Genomic DNA, 10,887 nt, shown 5'->3' on the forward strand with positions numbered 1-10,887 from the left:
ATTCACATGCACACAGACATGTGGACATATATGTACCCACATTCACTCACATACACATTCACATATACATGGAAACATACACATTCACATACACATGTACACATGCACATACATACACATGTACACATGCACATACATACATAGATACATACTTACATACATAAAATATATACATAGATACATACCTACATTCATAAAATACATACTTACATAGATACATACATAGATACATACATACATAAATACATATATAAATACATACTTACATAGATACATACATACATACGTACATAAATACATACATACATGGATACCTACATCTACATACATACATACATACATACGTATATACATAGATACATACATACATGTATATGTGCATGTCTACATACATACATACATACCTATGGCTCAAAATACATACATACATACGTAAAATATGTAAACTTACATACACACATACATACATACCTAAAATACGTTAACACATACACATACATACTTATATGCATACGTATGTATGTATGTATCATTAGAGAGAGAGAGAGAGTGAGCGAGAGAGAGACAGAAATGGTTTTTGTTATATGGCACCTTAAAACCCTGTGGGTGCCCGAAGTGGGTGGCTTCTTGTTTTTATTTTAAATCACGTGCCTTAAAACCAATGTGGGTGCCTCGGAGGGGTGGTAGGTTTTTTTTTAAGTCTTCCCAAAGGAAAGGAGACTCTGCCCGTTTTTTTTTTGACAAGTGAAGAGACCTAGAAATTATAGAAGAGAGGTAAAGAGAGACAGATATGGAGGGAGAGGTCCAAACGCATATCAGATGGCATCTTTGGATCCTGAAGAAAGCATGGCGTGTCCTTGCACTCAATGCAAGTATCAGATCTTTCGTAAACGATGGATTTGTACTGCACACGTTCAAGAATATGGACCGTTTGCATTGGATCAACTACAAAACCTACGCTTCTAGTCACATGGTTTGGCCAGCCGATCCACATGACATTGCGCCGTCCACATCTCGTGGTGGACAGAAGAGGACAGCTAGGGATGCGATGACAAAGATGGAGATAAATGTAGAAAGACAAGCATGACAGAGAATGAACACATGGGAGAAATGTTGGATGCATTTTTTACGACATGGATGAGGACCACGATGGTGGGCACAATGACGTGGATTCCATGTATACGACAGAATTTCCACGATCAGAAGCCGACAAAGAAGAGCAGACCATGCAAAAACTACCTCCTTTGCCACTCTACAATGGCGCAAAGATCTCTGTTCTACGTGCGTCGCCCGCGATGCTCAATCTTCAATCCATTTTATGGATGGTTGGATGCTAGTGTCTCTGAACTGTTCAAGTAGAGTGCACTTGAAAGTTTCTTTACTGCACCAAAATAGTCAAACTTGTTTTTATAGTTCTAAATACGAAAAGATTACTTATCCTTTGTAGGCTTTTGAAAGATCATTTTTTGCCAGATGGGAATGACATGCCTCCGACGCGTGGGAATGACATGCCTCTGACGCGTGGGGACACTAAGAAGCTTTTAAAGTCCATGGGCATGGACTACACAAAGATTCATGCATGTCCAAATGATTGCATCCTTTTTCGCAACAACGAGTATGAGCACCTGCACATATGTTCAAAGTGTGGAGCGAAAAGATTCAGGGAAGACCTTGTGGGCGAAGCAGCCCCAACAAAAGCCCTTCGACACTTTCCTATCATCCCGAGAATCAAGAACATATTCAGATGCAAATCCGTAACCCAATTAATGTCATAGCATGCAAAGAGCAAATCCATAGACGGTGTGATGCGAGTGCCTACCGATTCCGATGCTTGGAAACACATAGACAACAAGTGGCCTTTGTTTGCTGGAGAGCCTTGGAATCTACGTCTAGGCCTAGCGATGGATGGTGTAAATCCATTTGGTCTACGCAGCTCATCATGGAGCACATGGCTTGTCTGTTTGGTTAACTATAACATCCCGCCATGGCTGGCCACAAAAAAGGGTCATTTGTTGTTAGCCCTAATCGTGCCAGTACAAGGTCAAAAATATGGATGTATACCTGGCACCGCTTGTGGAAGAGCTACGCACTTTATGGGATGGTATTACTATGCGAGACAAAACACAACCTTTGACAAGATGGGAGGTACGAGTGCAAGGCATACTTATGTGGATGATGCATGACTGGCTCGGATATGGTGAATGTTCAGGTAACATCAGTCAACCCTTTACGTTTCATCCAACCTGGTCGGTCTATGTGTACACAATAACTCATTTTTTAATGTCATAAATTGGTTCATTATTCGTGCAGGCTTGTCCATTTTGGGTTACAATGCTTGTCCCTTATGTGGACCTCGACTCGATGTTGCACGCTACTCAAAGCCTCTTTGGAAAATCGTGTACCTAGTACATCACAGATATCTGCCTGAAGGACATGCCTTGCGTGAAGGGCTAATTGGCCACCAACAAGCACAACGACAATGGAAAGAAAGTGATTGGAAGCAAATGTGGGATGAGGAGACGGGGACACCACTCTCGCAGGCATGAAAAGGCTCTCGATCTTCCACGATCTCCCTTATTGGGGTGAGTTATTGTTGGACCCAATGCATATTTTCAAGAATGTGGAAGAGATGCTCTGGAAGACATTGATCGGAAAGAAGGAGAGCAAAGGACAAAGGGATGACTTGCAAGAGCAAGGTCGTATGCAAGAGTTGTGGGCAATCGAACGGAATAGTGTCGCTACCAAGGGCTCCATGGGTACTGCGCAAGTTGGAAGAACAACAAGTAAAGAAGGTGATTTTAGAGTCTCACACCTACTGGGTGCATGAGGTGTCTAAAGACTGCCTTCACACGGAATGACGATCTTGGAGGACTCAAGTCTCATGATTGGCATAAGTTTCTGCAGCTTGTGCTCCATGTAGCTATGAAAGACTGCCTATCGGAGGATGTGCGAGCGAACAACCATTTACAAGATCAGTACCTTGGTACGATGGATCTCATCTAAAGAGATAAGGAGAGACAGCATAGACGCTGCCAAACTCAATGCAGTATAGGCTGTCTGTATGGTTGAAAAATTCTTTCCCACGAGCATTCTTCCAGTTGCATTTGCTAGTTCATGTGGTTGCACTAGCAGGAACTGTCCACAGCCGATGGATGTTCTTCTTAGAGCGGTTCATGAAGACACTAAAATGGTTTGTTCGTTAGAGAGCACGTCCAGAGGGCAACATGGGGTGGCTCATGCAAGAGTCTTTGGTGTTCATAACAGAGTTTTTAGGCATGTCAGACCTAGAAATGCCTCGCTTATGGAGCGACGATACTACTGACACTTGGCTTGTCAGTGAGACGAACCCCAAGGTCAGGGGACCCAAAGAAAAATGGATCCAGCCTTCAGAGAGAAGGAGATGAAGTTTTGCATTCTTAACTCGGAGCCCATGCAGAAGTGGCTAGAGAGATATGAGCTTGCAAAGGAGGCAAATGCGCAGGAAAGAGCACAGTTTCGAAAGAATCGCTCAACTCAATCTTTGCCTCTTCCGGATAATCTTCGAGCTCTTCCATCCTTTCCAACAAGCAGATGGCTAGATGCAGCTGTGAGGCTATCTCTAAAGAAGAGGAGGAACTCGCAAAGGGGTGTGATTGGGAGGTAACCATTTCACCCAACGCACAGTACGAGTGTGTGCGTATACAGATTTCTCTCTCTCACAACACAATTCGTTTTATGTGTTGTCCAGTATCACAAATACGGTGTGCTATGGTCTCATGGACGACATTTTTGGATCGCACGCATTGACGAGAATAGGTCTACTTTTGATAGTGGCGTGATGGTCTACTTTCTCCAAAAAAGTAGAGCTAGTGCAAGAGACATCACAGCATAGGATGGCCAGCTCGAGTATTGCAGAGTGATTCAAGATATCATAAAGCTCTCGTTCAGGAGGTTTGACTACTTTCTATTTGATGTGAAGTGGTTCAGAGTGGTCACTGCTGGAAGAAACGCAACACTGAGGCGGGACAAGAGTGGTTTGCTCCAAGTAGACTCCACGAAGCTATGGATGGATGAAAGAGACACATTTGTACTCCCTGAACATTGTGAGCAGGTTGTTTTTACACCAGATCCGAAAGATCCACAATGGTTATTTGTGTTACAAGTAGCAGACAAATATTTGAGGACATGGATGTACAGGAGGAGGTTTCATCTGAAGTGGACTCTGGGATGCATGTGCTAGTCCAGGAGGAAGAAATCATTCCCCAAGAGGAGGAGGCTATAGAAGAAGACCAAGCACACGAGATCACAAAGATGTGGCCATTTTAAGAGACCTGGAAGTCTCAGATGTGGAGATTGATATGCTTAGCGCAACAGATCTCCAAGAAGATGTTAGAATAGGAGACTGCTTATGAAGCATTTGTATAAACTTATTTGCACCTATAATGAAATGAAATCCAATTTTTACGCTTTTCTAACACTGTTACGTTTTTTTATAGTCTTGCATTTTTTTTGTACGTCCGAGCTAAGAGGTTTTATTGTTATAACGTATACATATTTATATGCATATACATATACATATACATATACATATACATACACATACACATACACATACACATACACATAAACATACACATACTCATACACATACACATACACATACACATACACATATACATATACATATGCATACATACATGCATACATACATACATAGGTATGTATGTATGTATGTATGTATGTATGTATGTATGCATGTACGTATGTATATATGTATATTTGTATACATACATACATAAATAAATATATGTATGTGTGTGTGTGTGTGTGAATATACAAATATATATATATATATATATATTTGTATATACATACATATATATATATATATATATATATATATATATATATATATATATATATATATTGTATATACATATGTATATATGTATATACATATGCATACATACATACATACACACACACACACACACACACACAAAGAAATGTATATATATATATATGTATATATGTATGTATGTATGTATGTATGTACGTATGTATATATAAATACATATATATATGTATATATATATACACACACACACACATATACATACATACATACATACATACATACATACATATATATATATATGTATATACATACATACATGCATACATACATATATAAATACATACATACATACATACAAACATACAAACTATATATATATACATACATACCTACATACAAACTATATATTTATATATATATACATACATACATACATATATATATGCGTGTGTGTGTGTGTGTGTGTATGTATAAGTATATAGTATATACATACACACACACACACACACACACACATATATATATATATATATATATGTATGTATATACTATATACTTATACATACATACATTGTAAGATCCCTGTTCCCACCGAGCAACGGATTCGGGGTACTGGCAGCGGAAGTAGCGCTTCTCGCGCGGGACAGGGGTCCCACACTCGGGGCCTCGCCCACGGATATCCGGATAAGAGACTAGTCCGTCGGTTGTTCCAAAACCGAACCCGGAAAAACTTCCTTTACCGGAAAGCACGGGCGATTCCACCAGGATAACTTTTTACTCTAACGTAGTCAAGATCATTTCTGACCGAGATGATCCAATTACATCTATAAGGTACTTAGTCAGTTCAAGGAAGAAACTTGCACTTGGATCATTGGGATCAACGCTTTTTTCCCCATTCAAGAGGCACAGCCGTTGATTCATATACATAGAAAAGTTACTGTCCGGGATTTATTTTTTTTCTATCGTAAAAACAAAAGTTTGAGTCTCGATTTACGGATCCATCAGTCCAGCCTAACCCCATCCAATCCCATGGGTTAGCCAACCGCCCAACCACTGTAGTGATGGGATCCAATTAAAAATTTGGTTAGGTTTTGTCCCGGGTACCAAGGAAAAGAGTTCCAAGGCCCCCTAGCCGGATGTTCATGCAAAATAAAACTAGTCACACCACTCACACACCCAATATGAAATTGCCTTTTCACAGATTCAACCAGTTTAAAACAATCCTTTAATAAAACCATGGTATCACTGAGCACCATCTTCCAATTTATCCAGTTGATTCTTAATTTTTTCATCATTCCTTCATCAGAGTATCTATGGCATCATTGGCAACTAGGACGCTCACCACCTGTCCACTCAGGGGTCGTTTCTTAGTTCCTAGCCCTTAATACTCGGCAATATAATCACTTATCAAGATGGACTCTCGTTGAAGATCAGCAAGATCAACCAACGGATCCATATAAGGAGCCATGGACTCATCCATTGAAGACCAGCAAGGTCAATCAACCAGGATCCATGCTCGATTTCAGAAAACAACTCCAACTCTGTTCCAATATCTTCCTCGACGCATGCGTGGGTATCCTAGGCGACCCAGAGCCCGAGCACCGTATGGTCAGCACCCTCTAGGATCCTTCGCAGGTGACCTAGCACTTCACTCATAGGCCGCTTCCTTGGCCCCTCATCCATCGTACCGGAAGCTCACCATTTTAATCGCACCGAGGCTGGTCAAGACCTCGGCCGACCTTGCTACGCGAGACGTCCTTCATTGACTCTCCGTCAGCAGTTGCAACATTATCAGTTAGGTCTCACGACCTTAATCACAAGATAGTCACAATGCTCCCCCAGCAATCTTGACATAAAACAGTCATTTACAAACAGCATTTACAAACAGTTTACAATACAGTTTCTATTTTTACTTTCATTTTTTCACATTATCCCTCATCAATCCACATTACTTATTCCATATTCCATTTATATGTATACTCATCCCCTCCCATCATTTTCCATCTCAACACTTCATATTCCTTCACATCACATATCGTATATTCACATTCATACATATATTCACATCTCCACATCCACATCCACATTCACATCCACACATCCACATCTACATCCATACATCTATTTTCACATCCACATCTACATGCACATTCATGCATCCACATCCATACATCCACATCTACATGCACATTCACATCCATACATCTACATCTATATGCGTACATTCTCATCTACATGCATACATCCACATCTCTATGCATACATCCACATCCACATCCACATTCACATTCTCCTCCTACATCTACATCTACATGCATACATCCACCTCCACATTCACATCCACATCTATACATCTACATCTACATGCATACATCCATCTCCACATCCACATCCACATCTACATCTACATGCATACATCCACCTCCACATCCACATCCATATCTATACATCTACATCTACATGCATACATCCACATCCACATCTATACATCTACATCTACATGCCTACATCTACATCTCCATTCACATCCACATCTATACATCTACATCTACATCTACATGCATCCATCCACATCTCTATTTACATCCTCATCTATACATCTACTTCTACATGCATACATCCACATCTCTATGCATACATCCACCTCCACATTCACATTCACACTCACATCCATACATCTACATCTACATGCAAACATCCACATCTCCATGCATAATAAAATTCTTTTAATTAATCTAGGATGATAGTTCCTAGAATATGGTAGGAAGTCCTCTTTTTATGCTTTGAATGAATTTATTTTATGCGTAATTTCTATAAAAATTTTGCCATAGCTCCGCTACTATGACTGATAAATCTCAATTTTTTTCTAAGGGATAAAGCTTATCATTAAGGAAATAATTAGAATGGTCTCTAATTGGGTCATCAATCCATAATGGATTGAATCATCAATGTGCGTAAACTAAAAGCATAGCAAAAAGCCATTAATTTGGTCTCAAGCATAGCTTAATCTTGGATTAAGGAAAAGCTTTATGAAAAGCTTCATTTGGATTGAGAATGGGTCATGAGTATGACCATTTCTTGAGTGAGAGAGAGAAATTACATAAAAACCATTAGAATTTAAACATAAATGGAAATTAACTTCAATAGCATTTATTAAATTATGTAACTCTTCACTACTATTCACCAATTAACTTCAATAGCATTTAAAAAAACCATACCAATTAAACTTCTCAAGCTTGAGAGGGGTTGAGAAGAGAGAATCATTGAGTAATTATAGAAAAGATCAAAATTCAATATACTTACCTTATAATTTGCTTGATTCTTTATTCACGGTAGAGGCCCCCAACCAATCAATTGGTTTAGTATGTTGATGGAGCCACCAATGGGGATTGAAGAAAGAGAGAAGTATCAAAAACTAGTGAATTATTAAAGAATTCACAGTTCTTGGCTTAGGTAGAGTAGAGTAACAATGCATAAGACACTCTATATTTTGGCTTAGGTGGAGTAGAGTAACAAAGTATAAGACACTATATATTTTGGCTTAGGTGGAGTAGAGTAACAAAGCATAAGACACTATATATTTTGGCTTAGGTGGAGTAGAGTAACAAAGCATAAGACACTATATATTTTTCAACAAGGGAAGGCTTCTATTTATAGGAAAATTTGAGCTCCTAACCAAACAAACTGATTCTAGAATTTTCCAAGTCAGTTTGGTCACTTTTTGACCATTTTTAGGTCAGTTAAGCTAACTTTTTGGAACTAGACTTGAATGAGGAGAGAGGAGAGATGAAATATCTCAATTTTTATGAGTTTAATAGTTTTTTATTAATAAACCTTGTACATTTTCAACTCTTCATCTTATGTGAAATATGCACCTCCTTTAAAGAACTCCCCTTCCTTACATATGTGTCATAATGGAATCATTTTAATATTACTCATAGTTTTTTATTAATAAACCTTATACATTTTCAACTCTTCATCTTATGTGAGCATTTAAGGGACTCCCCTTCCTTACATATGTGTCATAATAAAATCATTATTCCCAAAATATCTCATATTTTTAATATTGCTCATAGTTTTTTACTAATAAACCTTGTACATTTTCAACTCTTCATCTTATGTGAGCATTTACTCATTTTTGGGTATCTTCTTTTACAAATTGGATTTATCTCCTCCCTACACATGGATTGATGCTATTGGCCCATAGGAACCTTAATTGGACCATAATCTAAAAATTTCTGAAAATCTAGACCCTTAGACTAAGGTTCTTTATACCTATTTCCAATTAATTCCAATTGCACATTGGAAAATTCTTTCTGAATTTCTGTTTCAGGGGGATTCATTTTAATAAGGTGAGATATTTTTCTATCTAAAAATATTCAAAATCTGAATATTCTCTCTCTAGAATATTTTCTCTCTCTAGGTTAAAACAGCCACAAACAAGATCTCTTATATTTCAGAAAAGGGATTGATTACAGCGCAAGATACTAGACATCAAAAGGGGTTGGGGGAGGAATCTTACATTCTACCCCACTTAAAAAACGCGAGATGTCCTTATCTCGCAACTTGGGATAATTTCGCAAGATGCACGAATATGAGACTTAGAGAAAAATTTTAATCACGATTAACCACCAAGAAAAGTCTTAAAGAGAGCAAGATTCAAAATAAGAACAAGATTTAAACTATATTCATTCACGGAACTTATACAGTAAAGATAGAAGAACTCTTTACACTTCCATAAGCCCGTCCATCATATGGTCACAAAAGCAGTCCTCACAAGCTGCACAAGTATAGGGTAACTCATCTATGGGAATGATTCTGCTGGTTATTGCCGCACCTATCTCAGTGGTATGAGGTGATCCAACAAAAGGACCTCTGAGAGGCAAGCCAAAAACGGGGTAAAGGCATATCTTCTCATGAGGAAGAAAACACGCCAGTAAGAAGACCCGCTCAGAAAACCCAAGATGCCTTGATCTCATGACGCAGTAGTATCGGGGACCCAAACCCAAGGCTTCGATAACCATGGCCAAGCGGACATTGTTACGAAAGTGCTGCTGACCCCAGGGTGTTACCCTAGTTATGTTTTGATAGGTCCACCATTTGGTCTGCGCTACAGAAGTTCCTAGGTGAGGAAAAAGTGAACGCTCATACTGTTCTATAAAGTCTTTCTTCACAGACTCTCTTGCGTCTTGAAGGTGAGAAATCATCAGGGATAAAATTAATTCATGTTGCCAAGCCATGAAGGAGATCAAGAAAGAAAGGAGATTGATGGGAGTAAGATTACTGTGAGCGACAAGTAAAAGTTACGACTTATATAAAGGAAGGAGCTAGCGTAACCTAGAAGCCAACGGTAACTTACCACTGAAGTTTTACCGTCTTTCCATGATTTGAGTTTGACACATTTTTCTATAGAAGGCATTAAGAATTTTGAGATGAGGAGATAAAAGAAGCTTGTAGGCTAAGTCACCTACTTTCATTGAATTCAGATATAAGGCTCACAATATCTGGGGAATAACTTCTTATACTACCCAAGAGATAAAGAACTTCTTTTGGGCCGTACTCGAATGAAAACCAAAACCTTGGTATCCAAAACACCGATTCTCACTTCTGAACTCATTGTTCTAAATCCTTAAAACAGGTGGGACTCCTGAGAAGTATTCTAGGAAAAGGGTCTTCCTTTTTTTTAACAGAAACTTTCTTTTATTTTAGAGAGGGAATAATTCTAAGATCAGAAAGGGAGATTCTTACTCCTGTATACCTCGAAGGCTGGGGAGGAATCTTACATTCTACCCCACTTAAAAAGTGCGAGATGTCCTCATCTCGCAAGATAGAGGATAGCTCTTTTTCTTAAGATCCAATTTTATTATGGGATTCCTTATATTTTGGTCAACCCAACAGAACACTGGGATAAATATCCCTTATATAGAACTCATCATTAAATAACAATTCATTCAGATCATGTCATTCATATCTTTAACATGATAATGGTCCTTTAGACCGAAAGTTTCCTTCGGAACATTCCTCCACGGAAATTTCAGTCAAGCAAGTTC

The 10,887-nt window shown here is 38.7% G+C and overlaps 2 pseudogenes; both read left to right on the forward strand.

Annotated features, from left to right (window-relative positions):
- The first annotated feature begins 1,133 nt into the window (after positions 1–1,133).
- On the forward strand, positions 1,134–2,546 carry LOC147621631 (uncharacterized; annotated as a pseudogene).
- A 515-nt stretch (positions 2,547–3,061) lies between these two features.
- On the forward strand, positions 3,062–4,305 carry LOC147621632 (uncharacterized; annotated as a pseudogene).
- Positions 4,306–10,887: the final 6,582 nt, after the last annotated feature.

This window comes from Cibotium barometz, chromosome 30 (assembly GCF_041138505.1).
Source record: "Cibotium barometz isolate CiBa-2024 chromosome 30, ASM4113850v1, whole genome shotgun sequence".
Classification (NCBI taxonomy): domain Eukaryota; kingdom Viridiplantae; phylum Streptophyta; class Polypodiopsida; order Cyatheales; family Cibotiaceae; genus Cibotium; species Cibotium barometz.